Raw genomic sequence first — 14,404 nt, 5'->3', positions numbered from 1 at the left:
TGAAATGTAAATTGTGGAATTAAAACATCTACTGACATAAATTTACTGTCGTCAAATAATTCATCTAAAAAAGACGAATCTCTAGGTTCGTTATATTTTGATTTAAATTTTCGTTCTACTTCTGAAATTCCTTTTTCGTCCTCAGGAAGAATAATTATAAAACTATAACCGTTCTGAAATAAAATAAAAAAAGAAAGGAAACAGTAAAAATATGTACTAAGTTTGATTTCAAAATATAACTAAGAAGTGAACTGAAAAAAAATCAGAGGGTATTATTAATTTTTAAGTGCTCAAAGGGAGGAAAACAACAATCTTTCTTTCAGCTGTTTAGATATTTTGAAAAATTTAAACAGCTACTTAAGGAATGCAACACTTTCCATTAAATATCAAACTTAAAACTTGTACAGCTTGTTTGTTCAGTGATTGAGAACGGAAATCGGATGCGCTGTAGCATCGCAGCCATAGTTTGTGGTGATAGTTAACAAGTTTTCAAATGAAATCAGAACTTTGAGTGTAAAACATCATGAGGAGGTCTGTCCGTCTCTCCCTTGTAGACCAGACCGGAGTCGGTAAATTAACCTGTCAGGGGTATGAACTTGAGTAGAGTTCACATAGGGAACTAGGACTAAACTTCGTTATTACGAACATTTTTGGTGGTATGTTGTTGTTAATTTGTCTCGAATTTCGAGATATTTACTAGAAATTGGCTCAATAAAAGTAGAACTAGGCGCGGGGTTTGTGCTTCCACGAACTCGGTTAGCTAGGTCAGAGGGCAACGATGTAGGACATTCAAGATGTCCGAACGAGGCCTACAGCGAAGGTAAAAGCTGAGTTTAAAATCACCGTTGCAAATATCTACCGAGGCATTTACATCGGTGCCATCCCAACGAGGCCTGGCTTATTACTATGAGACGTAAAAGGTTAGAAAGCGAAAGATGACTCCCGTTAAAGCCCATCAGGGCTAGGAACGGGAAAGGTGGTGTGGTGACCGGAAGCGTAACAAGGCGGGTACCTTCCCCTACAGGGTTGGGATATAAAACACCGTGTTTACGGAGTTTTCTAAAAACATGGTATTTTATAACCAATTAGCTGACCCGGCATTGCTTCGCATGGCTAGATTTGAGGGTACTTTTTCCACTTCAGACACAACTTGTTATAACAATGCAAAAAAATGTGCAAACAATGAAAAATACTTAATGCGGATTAAATTAAAATAGAAATTTAATTTAATCAAATCTTATTTGAAAAATACAAACATCAAACACAACTTTAATTATAAGGCTATTCCTCAGAATATTTCCAAAAATAAAAATAACCGTTGTCAGGATACTTTTTACGCCACATCTATTCGCTCAGATATGACTGCAAACGTTCTTCGTGGGTTCCAAAACGTTGTTTATGCTTTTCTTTAGCCTTTTTCCATCTTGATTCGATGTGATTCGTACATGCACCAGTTTTGAGGGTCAACGGAAGTTTTAGAATGATTGACTATGAAACGGGTGTATCCAAGATCCTTAAGAATATAGTAACTTTTCCACATCTCCGACGTAACATCAGAGTCAGATAAAACGTTCTTTTGCAAAACGGCCATTAACGTCTAAACTGTTCGATTTTCAACAGCGATCATGAAATATTTATTGGTGTCCAGCTCAATTCCCCCGAAAATAAACCCACTATTCACCCATTAAACGGCCTAGATTGTACTTTCGTCTTACTAGTAATGTTTCATCGATTTCCACATGAATGCCAGGCCCGCAGTTTGCAGTTGGTGCCTAATCAGATGCTGTGTACTTGTGTTCCTGCAATACTTTTTCCAGTCGACAACAGTATGGGAAGATAATTCTGACGACCCTATGCCCAATTAGAACTGAAAAAAAATCCTACTATCCAGCTCATAACACCAAAAATCAACTGGACAATTTCTGATAATAATAAATTTGACTTTTCATAAAATTATTCTTTTTGAAATCCTAGTTCTTTGCGACACTATTTATCAGTGCACACCAACGGAATCAATCTTTTGCCAATGAAGATGACATGAGCTACATTGGTTTTTAGAGGTCTCATTTTTGCAATATCGTATTCTAAACAGAAGTCTGTGGTCTTGTAGCTATTTAATAAAGCATTTCTTCAGGAGAAGTTACTTGGTAAAAATCACGTAACCGAAAATATTTAAATTTTTCATCATAAATAACGTTTTTGAGCCATTGTAAAGATTCACGAACAAAAAGAAAAACGAAAATGACCAAAAGAAAATAAGAAATGACTATATGCTGTAGAGCAATTAGACGTACAATACGTCACTAATGACGTATACGATAAAAAAACGTTGGGGTAGAACAAACTGCATAGAGGGCCGATTTGAGTGTGTATTTATATATATATATATATATATACCAGGGTAAGTCAATTATTATCCGCAATGTAGTTATAAATTTTATTGCAATATAAATAGGAAACTTCATGTACATCATTTATCAACATAGTCCCCTTGCATTTCAACGCACTTGATCCATCGTTGCACAAGCTTCCTGATGCCCTCATAAAAGAAGATTTTCGGTTGAGCCGCGAGCCAGGAATGCACCGCTTCTTTCACTGTTTCGTCCGAGGTAAATCGACGGCTCATTAATGCTGCTTTGAGTGGATCAAACAGTGGTAGTCAGAAAGGGCAAGATCAAGACTATACGGAAGATGTGCCGGTACTTCAAAGTTTCTGGATCGTTTCAGCAGTGTGGGCAGCAGTATGTGGACGGGCATTACAGTGCAACAACACCTTTCGACAGGAGTCCTCGGCGTTTGCTTCGGCGAATTGCAGGCTTCAGCTTGGCAGTAAGCATCTCACTGTAACGTGCAATGTTTACTGTCGTGCCCCTTTCCTCATAATGTTCCAGTACTGGGCCTTGTGAGTCCTAAAAACCTAAGCATCAGTTTTCCTGCGGACAGTTGGGTTTTGAACTTTTTTTACAGGGGAATTTGGATGTTTCCATTTCATACTCTGCCGTTTACTCTCCGGCTCGTAATGATTGATCCATTTTTCGTCACCAGTGATGATTCTGTCTGAAAAGATGTCCCATCTTGCACAGACTTTATGAAACCCAAGTCTGCTGTGGATGATTTCGTAGGCAGAACCGTGACTAATTTACAGACGATGTGCCACTTCATCGATAGTTACTCGTCTGTCTAAGAAAACCATGTCACGTGCACTCTCAATGTTTTCATATCATTTGTGGCGGTAAACGGTCATCCGGCTCCTTCGTCGTGCGTAACACTTGTGCGACCATTTTTTAATTTTTCAATCCGTTCGTAGACACTCCGTTGCGGCAAAACACTGTTCCCGTACTGTACCGAAAATCTTCGATGATTTTCGGCCCCTGATACACCTTCCGACCACAAAAAACGGATCACTGAGCGTTGCTCTTCTTTGGTGCAAACAGAAACCGGAGCAGCCATGATTAACGGCACGGCAGCGATAATGGAACTAACCTAGCAGCATCAAACCTGCACAGACATAACAACAATTAAGCCACGCATGCGTCATCTACACAACTCGAAATTACTACCAACATAAACAAAAATATAACTAAATTGCGGATAATACTTGACTTACCCTCGTGTGTGTGTGTATATATATATATATATATATATATATATATATATATTAAATGAACACAATTAAAAGTTTTTTTTAGTTTTTGGGATTCTTTTGTTGTTCTGGTCTGAAAATGAACTAGTATCTAAATGAAAATTACGTTATAAAACATCATATCCATATTTGATTTATAATCCCTAAAATTAAGGGTGGGGGTAAATAATCATCATTTATGAGAAAATTTATGTCTCAAATATGATTTATCCTAGAAAAGTAATTTTTTAACAAAAATAAACAGAAAGTTTTGCTCTCTCATCTGTGTAGACAATTTTTGTTTGCCAGTTTTCCCTATGTCAAAAAAATCGTTTTGCTAAAATGATAACGGTTTCCTTGATATTTTATTTTTTATTTAATTTCATGTTAATTATTTTAAGATACCTCTATAGATCACAGATCAAGGATTTATGTGCAATTTAAAAAAATAAAATTTATCAAAATGTCAGCATATAAGTTTACTAATAACTTTTCTTGCGTTTAAAATCCTGGGAAAAAACGTTTTTAGAAAATGTAAAAAAACACTTTTAGTACATAATTAGTTCATAAATTCACTCGCAGACTGCTGTCTGCGTGTCCCTGATTGTGACTTGGTAATGCCGCGCGAGACTCCATGATGGGACCGGGTGGAGTGCGGGATTTGTCCCCGGCTCCCGCGCGGACCGGAATGAAGTTACGTTCCCCTTGTTAGGTGACCTAATTTGGTCCACTTATTTGGATGTAGGTTTGGATTTCTATGTTGCATAAAACATAATTTTGATTGGTATGAGTGTAGCACTGATTTACCTTACAACTCGTTCGTTTTCTGAGGCACTCACAGTCACGAACGGTGTTGTCAAATTTAGACTAGGCGCGGGGTCTGCGTTTCCACGGTCTCGGTTAGTTAGTTTGAGGGAATCATGTTAGGTTGGATATGAATCATGTTAGATGTCCGTTTGAGGCCTACGTGAAGGCAAAATTTGATTTGTACTCTACTGATGCACATCTCTGCCGAGGCATTTACATCGGTAGCATCCCGACCGAGACCTGGCTGATGACTGAGATGTAATCAGTTAGGGGGTCTAAAGACCTCCGGTAAAGCCCCTCAGGACCCTGAATGGAGAGGTGGTATGGCGACCGGTAACATCACAAGGTGGGTGTCTTCACCCTACGGAATTGGGATCCTGTCTGCGTGTCCATCTTAAAATAATCTTGGCTCATAGGTTTTTGTCGGTTCCATATTTTTTTATACTAATAACTAATAAAATAAAAATTATAACAAATATAAACAAAAAAAGCAAATGTCTGTACCAGAAACCAATACATAATCCATAGCAAATATATAACATAAGTACTATAATCACAATGTTTTAAAAACGGCATCTTATTTATCCCAAATAACTGCACAATATGAAATAAAAAACGGTAATTAATAATAAAATGTAAATAATTTACATTACAAATCTAAAATATCAAAAAATCCAAAAGTATTTATCAAAATGTTACACAGTAAAGAAAACTGCACGACACAAACAAATAACTTTAGTACTATAGCGTTACTATCAAGTGGGAAATATTTGTCCATGAAGGAAAAGAAAATAAGCTTTAAAATAAGACCTAAACGAACTTCTTTTCACTACAGAAACCCAAGAAAAAAATTTAAAATCAACAAATCTTTCGTTTAAAAAGAAAAAATATCACTTAGGACTACCTATAAAATGAATATTCTTCAATATTTAGTGTTAAAATACAGAAAAAATAATTATATCACATTAAACAGCAGATTTTAAAGAATTAATAAACGGAACAAATTATTTTTTTTTAACTCACAATGGTTTTTTCAATTTTTTGTAATGTTTGTCCTCAAAATCTTGCATCCTTAATTTAACATACTTCCTGACATTGCCTATTAATGAAATCTTGCACAATTACTAAGATGGGGTGATAATTCAATACTGCACCATTACTCTTGCAAACATCCCTTCCCGTACAGGGTTAAATTAAGGGTGCAGGTGTAATAATTTAACATAGCTCCTGACACTGCCTACTGATGAAAGTTTGCACAGTTACTAAGGTCGAATGACAATCCAAAATTCCACTATTATTTTTGCAAACATCCCCCCATACGGGTTAAATTAAAGGTGGAAATTAAAGGTGCGGGTATAAAAAATTGCAAAATCTACAAAACGACTATGCGGAATTTTAAATCCAGATTAACCTACTAATTAAACTCATGTAATGTAAGACAATAATTTGAACCAATATTTGTTTCGGTTCCACCTGTCAGCTGGAGCTGTGCGTCTGCGGGGAGGTCCAGTCGAACTAACACATGATTTTTAACTGCCCAGTTCTTGAGGAGGGGGCCAGAACTCAGGCCAACCTGGAACTTACAGGAAAGGGGAAAATTGGCCGCTCATAAGCGGCGAGTCAATGTGGCGTGAGCCGCATTGTCGGACCGTGTGGGAGTTCCTTGATGCCGTTGCTTTGTCCAAACGGCATCAGTGTATTAGGGATATAAGGCTCCTACCGCTTGCTGTAAGAAGCTACCCTCGAAAAATAGCTGGCCATCGGTCAAATATAGCTCCAAGCGCTACAATATGGTGGAAAGGTACTTGCTGGCATTCAGCGACCAAGGCGTGGCAGCACTGTTCTTGAGGGAATAAATTTTAATTTATTGACAAGTCATGTATTTTAGTAGGGAGACGTGGTGCGCCTACCCATTTTAGTAATATATGACAAGTGAGCGGTGGGACACGCAAGCAAGTGGTGTAGGGCACCACGCTTATTCCGCTCACGCAGTTAGGTAAGTTGTAGGAGCTAATTAGGATATTGGTTGCTAAACCGTTTTGAGGCACAGTAGCTGTTTGTGGTATGGACATTCGATCTTACGCTTTACGACGACCGAATGGGGTGGTGGTAATGATAGTAATTTGATTAATGTATGACTAAAAAGTATAAAGCAAGTTTTTAAAAATTTGTTTAATATTATTTTTGTCAAAATCTGGTTTGACTATCTCCTTAATATGTTTAATTTGGGTGTAGTATTGTTAATCGTGTATGTTGGACTGGACATGTGGTAATGATTTGTAGAAATAAAAATAATCATAAATTAATGTCGCCATCACAGTCATATTGCTAAATATAGAACTAAAATTCTGCATAGTTAAGACAAGATTAAAGACAAGTCTTGTATTATTGAAGCAGATTTATGATTAGATGCTGAAATGTAATATATTAGGACATAAGGAACTTTGGTGACAGTGAAATTATGGAGCAAAGTGTTTCTAACTATGATTGTAAATGAAGATTTGCTCTCTGTATTCCTGCCTACAGACCAAAACTTTCTCTGTTACTGGATCAAGACAGCTAAGAGTTCGTGCAACTCATAAACAAGTACATTATGTGATCAATTGTTTTCTGTTCGAGAGATTTATCCGCAGACTTTTTCCCTTGCAGATCCTATTTCTTGCCTAGATTTCTTAAACGTCTGTCTATTATACGTCTGTCTTATTATATCAAACTGAAATTATTTTGGAACGGAACAGAACGCTAGGATATCGGGGGATATTTTATGAAAATTTCATTTCAGAGCCTGGACGTTAGTTCCTTGCTGCTGGGTCTTTCTAATTATCTGCGTTTATTTATTTTGATGGCGGTTATATATGTATTTTTATTACAAGGAGTTGAGGGATTGTGACCCGGTCCCTTGTAAATCGAGTTTTAAAAGTTTTTAACATGGGCTATTCCGTTGGAAATCAGCAAGATATTTGCGTCCTTTCGTTGCCTTGAATCCTTCACTCAAGGTCTTTTGTTGCAAGTAGGAATTCGCCCGTCGGTACCTAATTTTTGGAGGGTGCAATGCTCTATATTTACGAAGGGAGTCGCGTGTGGTATCTGTAGCCGGTTGCCTGATTAATAAAACTGATAGACAAAAAATTTTTTTTTAATGTTTCTCTAAGTGTGATACCATTTCTTGAATTACTTTTTTGCGTGCATTACAGATCTGTAAATACAATTTTTCTATCACCCTTAGTTTTAAATAATTCACACTTCAAAATAAAATAAGGGAAAATAGAACTAAAATCTGTAAAATTTATATTTTGCATGGCCAAACCTGTGTTAGAATGATTTTGCTGATGCTATTCTTTTACAAATAGCCTCAGGCATATCCGGAATTAATGTCCAACAGTAATCGGCTAGCAAGTTAGTATTCCGTTTCCCCTTTATACCGGCTTTCCATTATCGAAATGTCTAAGTGAAAACGTTCACCTTGTTCGTCACTTACGTCTCCGAGGTTGTCCGGGAAAAAAATTCAGATATGAGTGGAGGAAATGTATTTTCAAATCATATTATATCCCATAGCTCTGTATGAAGTAAGAAGTTGATTAACAATATCGTGGTAATAGTTGGATTTTTGTTTGCCGAGAAAAGTTTTACAAACATCTTTAAATGAAGCCCAAGCTGCACTTTCTACATTATTTAATATCGAGTTGAATACATCTCTTTGACCAACTCAAATATTTATTTGAGGATCAACAAATATATTCCTTCTTTAATTTTTCCTTCACTTACGTTTGGAAATTTCTGTCTGATGTATAATCGGGACTATCTTTATTCATTGCTTTTCCAAAATTTTTTATTAGTCCTTGCTTGATATGGTGAGGGGGTTAAAATACTTTTCTGGGTTGAGTTAAGGGCTCATAAATAATATTTTTCCCATTTGGAGTTAAGCTGTCTCGTTTCTTCTACTCTTTGGTAAAATAATGTTTATCCCTAGCTCGGCTGTCCCATTGGCAAAGAAAACACATGTACTTAGTACAGCCTAACTGCATGCCTAACAAAATAATTATAACTTTCAAATCACCACCTATATTCCAGCTATGTTTTTTTTATAATTTATTTTTCAAGAACTGTTTTCATTACATCGAATGTCTCTTTCAAAATAATAACATAAGCGATCGGTATCGAAGTATATTTGTTACCGTTGTGCAGAACCACTTTTAAACTACACTTGGACGAGTCTATGAAGAGGCGCCAATCCTCAGGTTTATGAACTTGTCCTAAGTGCAACCTAAGCTCATCAATATTTGTGCAATAAACCAAATTATTTTCATCAATATAGTACTGAGAAAGTTCTTTTTGTCGGTTTTGAAAGCCCGAAATTTTTGTATTTTTTCGGAGTAAATTCCAACTTGCAGTCTTGTTCCTAACAGTTCAGCTTGATTTTTTTGATAAATTGAAGTCCCTAACCAAGTCATTTAATTCACCTTGTGATATAAGATGTGGCTTATTGGAAGATAATTAAAAATCAAAATCATTGTTGTCTTCTTCAGTACTGCCCGATTCTTCATCGCTACTTTCGAAACATACATTTACAGATGGCTCAGGAACTGGAATAATTTCACTATGAGGTATAGGCCTGATTACAGATTGCAATGAAGGATATTTTATAGTATGTTTAGGTTTTTTAGAATTTCCAGACACACTTGTTAAACAAAAGTAACCATCGGTTACATGATCCTTTGGTTTATGGCAAACCATAGGTACACCAAATGGCAAAGCCTTCTGTGTACCCTTCAGCCATCCTCTTAAATATACAGAACAATTAGTGCACACTACATGAGGAGCCCATGTCTTATCCTGATCACCAATTTTACACTGAAAGTACAAATGATATTCTTTCTTTTTTAAGTAAAGGTGTAATGTTTTTTCTATTTGATTTTACAGTAAACATACCAAAGGCATCCACATCATTTACACAATTTTGAGGCATTATGACAAACTTTAACAGCAATAACAAAGTTAAGACAGCAATAAGACTAAACAAAATTAATTCATTCCCAAATCCAGTGCTTAATACCAACAACACAACTGTGTTTTCAACTGCATGTTTCAACCTGCACAGACATGATTACTCTTGTCCGTGAATGCTTACTCTTCAGTATTAGATATGATGTCATAATATGTGACTATGATATTATTTAATTCTTTGTCTAATATTGTTTATTTACAGCGTATAAATTATATTAACAAAATTAAACAATAAAAAAATGTGCTAACAAAATGCAATACGGGAGCTTAAAATGCTAACTATATGTTGAAAAATAAAAAAATTCTTTAATTAAAATTTAAAACTTTTTCAAAAATGGTTGATGATAGAAAGATTCTGAGTTCATATTCGTTTTCAGCTCAGAAAAGAGTGTAAAATCATGAATTGCATGTTAGGAAACAAAAATTATGTTTATCAGTGTAATTGTAAGATAAAGTCCTTCTTTTATAATTAATATACTGTGCAAATTAAGTGGGACAAAATCTAAAAAAAATTAAAAAAAGCACTGTTTTAAAAAAAATTATGCTTTTATTCATTCTATGCCTTTATATGCATGGATAAATACATGTATTAGTATGAAGTATGTTTTCCTTTAAAAGAAATGATCTCTTGAAGAAGTTTTGCCATTGACTCCACTAGATCATTACATATATTCTTGACTTCATCATTGTGGAACCACACTTTTATACCATTAGTTATCATGAATTCTTTTGTTGTGCAGTCCATCTTACCTAAATATCTCTTCAAAATACTCCACAAGTTCTCAATGGGAATAAGGCAATGGAGAATTTCCAGGCCAATCAAGCATATTAATTTGATTTTCCAGCTAGAATATCTTGACCAATTTTGAATTATGACAAGGTGCCAGATCATGTTGAAACATCTTGTCGAAAGTTTGCATGAACAGAACAATCCTATGCCGCAATATTTCTATGTACTTGGTTGAATTCGTCATACCTTGAAGAGGAACTAAACTTCCAGTGGCAATTTGTCGTGATAAAATCCCAAAAGTTTTCTGACACCTGGTCTCATGACATTTGTTTTGTAACCCTCCACAAATAAATGAGTTTCATCACTTAAAATTACCTTATTCCAGTTGTCAGCAGACCATGATTTATATTTTTGGGCACATGCTAAAGGTTTTTTTCATTTAGGAGTTAAAAATTGTTTTTCTTATTGCCTTCCGGCCAGCTTCCAGAAACCTACAGCAAATAGTTGAACTACTAACATCAAAATCAGTTGCCAATAAATTTCTTTTAAGACCTGAGCCTGATTTCCTTTGATTAATTTTACTATTTCTTATTTTAATTTTATCATTCTTGGAGTAGTTTTCTGTTTAAGTCCACATTTTTCTCTCTATTTTGAAGACATTGATCCAGATTCTTCAAATGTTGGCAGAATTCTTGATATACTTGATTTGCCTACATCAACTGCAGAAGCAATATCTCTCACTGTCATAAAATGTGATCTTTAAGAGCAATAATTTTTGCACACTTCCTCGAAGTAACATCCATTTTTCAATACACAAAAGCAGCACATGTTACACAGCACAAAAACTAACATCCCACACTCAAAGGCTCACAACTTGAACTAAGGTGGATTACTTCCCCTTTAAAACCAGAAACTGCTTTCTTATTGCTAAGGTTGAAGAGTCACACAACCTCAAGTCCGAGCCCAAAATCCCCAAAAATTTGGATTTTGAACTTTTTCTTAATTGCAGTAATAAGCACTCATTAAGATCTTTTCAACGATATCGTAAGTGGTACTTATTTTCATTGGTTCCAGAGTTATAGCCAAATAAAATTTAAATTAATGAAATATTTGGATCTTAGAGGAAGGCTCCCCTGATTCGGTTTGAATTAGACTTCATCTCCTTCTTTTTATTTTTTTTCTAATTTAAATACATTGATTTATTAATAATTAACCTCTCATCATAAAAAAATTTTTACGATGAATAATAATTCAATAATAACAAAAGAAAAAATATGAAAAAATATTAGAAGTTATTAATGAAATAAAATTATATGTACTTATCATTTTTTAAAAAAATGTGTATATTTAATTTAATAGGTGTACAAGGAAGTCATGCATGGGGTGTCCACATCAGATGTTTTTAATTATCAACCCATCATTTTATTAATGTATGACAAAAAATTGAAATCATTAGATCTTAAAATTTACCTGAAAGTTACCAGCCTATATCTCATAACTTTAACAAATCTATATTAAGTTTGTATATCTAAGCATCCTAATCAGTCCATTTATAATCTGTGCTCTGTTATCATTTGCCTAAAATATATGTATCCGATTTATCTATCTGAAACAGTAAACCATGTACACTGTTGTATACATTACTGCAGACCAATTCGAAACAAACTACAATATCATTTACGGAAGTATATCAATATATTTAAATATTTAATAGCTGAATAGTTTCAGGAAAATTAAATTCAGTAGTATAATCTTCAGTAAAATTTTATAACCAATAGAAAACTATTTTTACAACCGAAACCCCAAATAATTCAAAAATTGAATGACGTTGACGTAACAAGTTTTAGTATAACAGCATAGAAATTCCCCTTATAATCCTAATCACTCAAAAAAAGAAAAAAGAGCTATACCAGAATTTACTGAAAGTATTTAATAATTACTCATTATTTAATTAAAAAGTAAAAAGTGCAATGGTGTAAAAGTGGGAGAAAAAGTGCAATGGAATTGTAAAAGTTACAATAAAAGGAATCCTCTATATAGAAAAATTTAAAGATACTATTTTTCTGTTTTAAAACTAACATTAAAGATTTTGAAGACGAAGTTGAAATATCTTCTTAGATTAAATACCACTTTATACTAAACACAATTGGAAAAACTCATCGTGGAATGTTTGTATACGCCTCCTACTTTTCTTATTTAACTTAAGGTGTGAAACCTCGTATCACAAAGATTTAATTAATTCAGAATTATTCTATACCTTAGAATGCACCAAAATTCATGGTGTCACTGAAACTTTTAGAGTATTATAGACGATTCATTGTCATTATTAAGTTTCATGAGATGTATTTATGGAGGACATCAGTGATATGATGTTTGAGAATGAAGGTGAAATTGACCAAGATGATATGAGAGATAGCATACTACAAGATGAGTATGGTAAAGTGGTAGAGGCATTAAAAGACAGGAAAGCAGGGAAATAAACAAAGTCAGCAGGGAATAATACAAAAAATTAATTATGCAGCATAATTTGCAGAATTTATGAGACGGTGACATTACTGGCAGACTTCAAGAAATGCCTTATTGTCCCTTTGCCAAAGAAGGCCTCAACAAGAACATGAAAGTGATACTGAACACTCAACCTTATCTCATATGCATCATAGATTCTTACTTCTCTTAGCAGAGTTTGAAGAAATTCTGACAAAGGACCAATTTGGTTTTAGAAAGGGAAGAGGTACTCAATAAGCAGTCTTCGCACACCGACTGATAACTGAAAAGTGCACAAGAAAAGACAAGAACCCTTTATAGCATTTGTAGACTTGGAAAAAGCGTTCAACAAGATTAACTGTCCTTTACTGGCATTACTCCCACCACCACCCCATTTGATTGCCATAAAGCATAAGACCGAATGTCTGTACCACAAAGAGCTACTGTGCCTCAAACAGTTCCTAACTAGCTCCTGAAGCTAACCTAACAGCGTGAACGGTATAAGCATGGAACAATATATCACTCGCTTTTGTGTCCAACCATTTACAGTGCTTGGAGTTATTGGCTGATGAACAGCCATTTCTCGAAGACAGCTCATACAGCAGTACGGTAGGAATCTTTTCCCTTAACAAAATACTGATGCTGGTTGAACAATGCAACTGCATCAAGGAACTCCCACACAGTTCGACAATGTGGCTTATACTAAGCCACATTGTCGAACACAATGGCGGACCACAACATTGTGGTTGACTCGCCATTTGTGAGCAGCCAATTTTCCCCTTGACCTCTAAATCAACCTTCGACAAGGTTAAATGGAATAAGTTATTTTAGATAATGAAGGAGACAGGATAATAATATGAAATCTGTACAAGGAATGGCAGATGTGGTGAGCATCAACAAGAAACAAAAATTAACAAAGGAGTGAGACAAAAATGTTCATTGCCCCCAGTTCTCTTCAATGGGTACACTCAGAGAGGACTATATGAAGTAATGACAGAGCTGGATGTATTTGATGAAGCAAAAATACAAGGTAAAAGGCTAGTCATGTTATGATTTGCAGATGACATTGCAGTCCTTGCTCAAAATGGAGAAGATTTGATTAAAATTCCGGAAAAAATGAAAAAACCCTCAATGATAAATACAATATGCCAAACAGAAACAAGACTAAAATTCTGGTGGTGAGCAGACATAACCCTAAATGGTCATCATTTAGGTAATACAGAGGAATCAATATATCTTGGCTGCAGAATAACATCTAATGAGTGCAGTAATAAGAGTGGTAGGGTGCAGGATAGGCCAGGTTAAAACTACTTTCAGGTTTGTATCCAAAAATATTAATTTAGAATTGAAAACACTTAATTCAAGACGTTTATATGCAGTATAATGGATGTGAGATGTGGATTCTTGGTTCAGATGAATAAAGAAAGGTTGAAGCGTTTGAACTTTGGTGTTAAAGAAGGATGTTACATATTTTGTGAATTGATCAAGTGACAAACGACGAAGTTTTACTGAAAGTTAAGGAAGTGCTTCCTATTTAGAATAAAATAAAATGGAGAAGGGAAAACTGCATAGGGCATATTTTAAGACATGATCACTGTTATATGATCCAGGAGAGAGTACATTAGTCAGATTATGGAAGACATGGAATGCCAAACTTTTATAGATCTTATACGACTGGCTGACAATCCTTTGGAAAACTGTTTGCGCTTTGGAAAACTGCTGAAAATTAATCTTAGAATTGCAAACTACAAAAAATA

General features: G+C 34.9%; 1 protein-coding gene across 1 annotated transcript in view; it reads right to left on the bottom strand.

Annotated features, from left to right (window-relative positions):
- LOC142317654 (serine protease inhibitor A3N-like) overlaps positions 1–14,404 on the bottom strand; it is a 44,520-nt gene that overhangs the window by 5,171 nt on the left and 24,945 nt on the right. The window lies entirely within an intron of this gene.

The sequence above is a fragment of the Lycorma delicatula genome, chromosome 1 (genome assembly GCF_047948215.1).
Source record: "Lycorma delicatula isolate Av1 chromosome 1, ASM4794821v1, whole genome shotgun sequence".
NCBI lineage: Eukaryota > Metazoa > Arthropoda > Insecta > Hemiptera > Fulgoridae > Lycorma > Lycorma delicatula.
The sequence above is the reverse complement of the archived record's forward strand: the minus strand, read 5'-3'. Positions and strand labels throughout refer to the sequence as shown.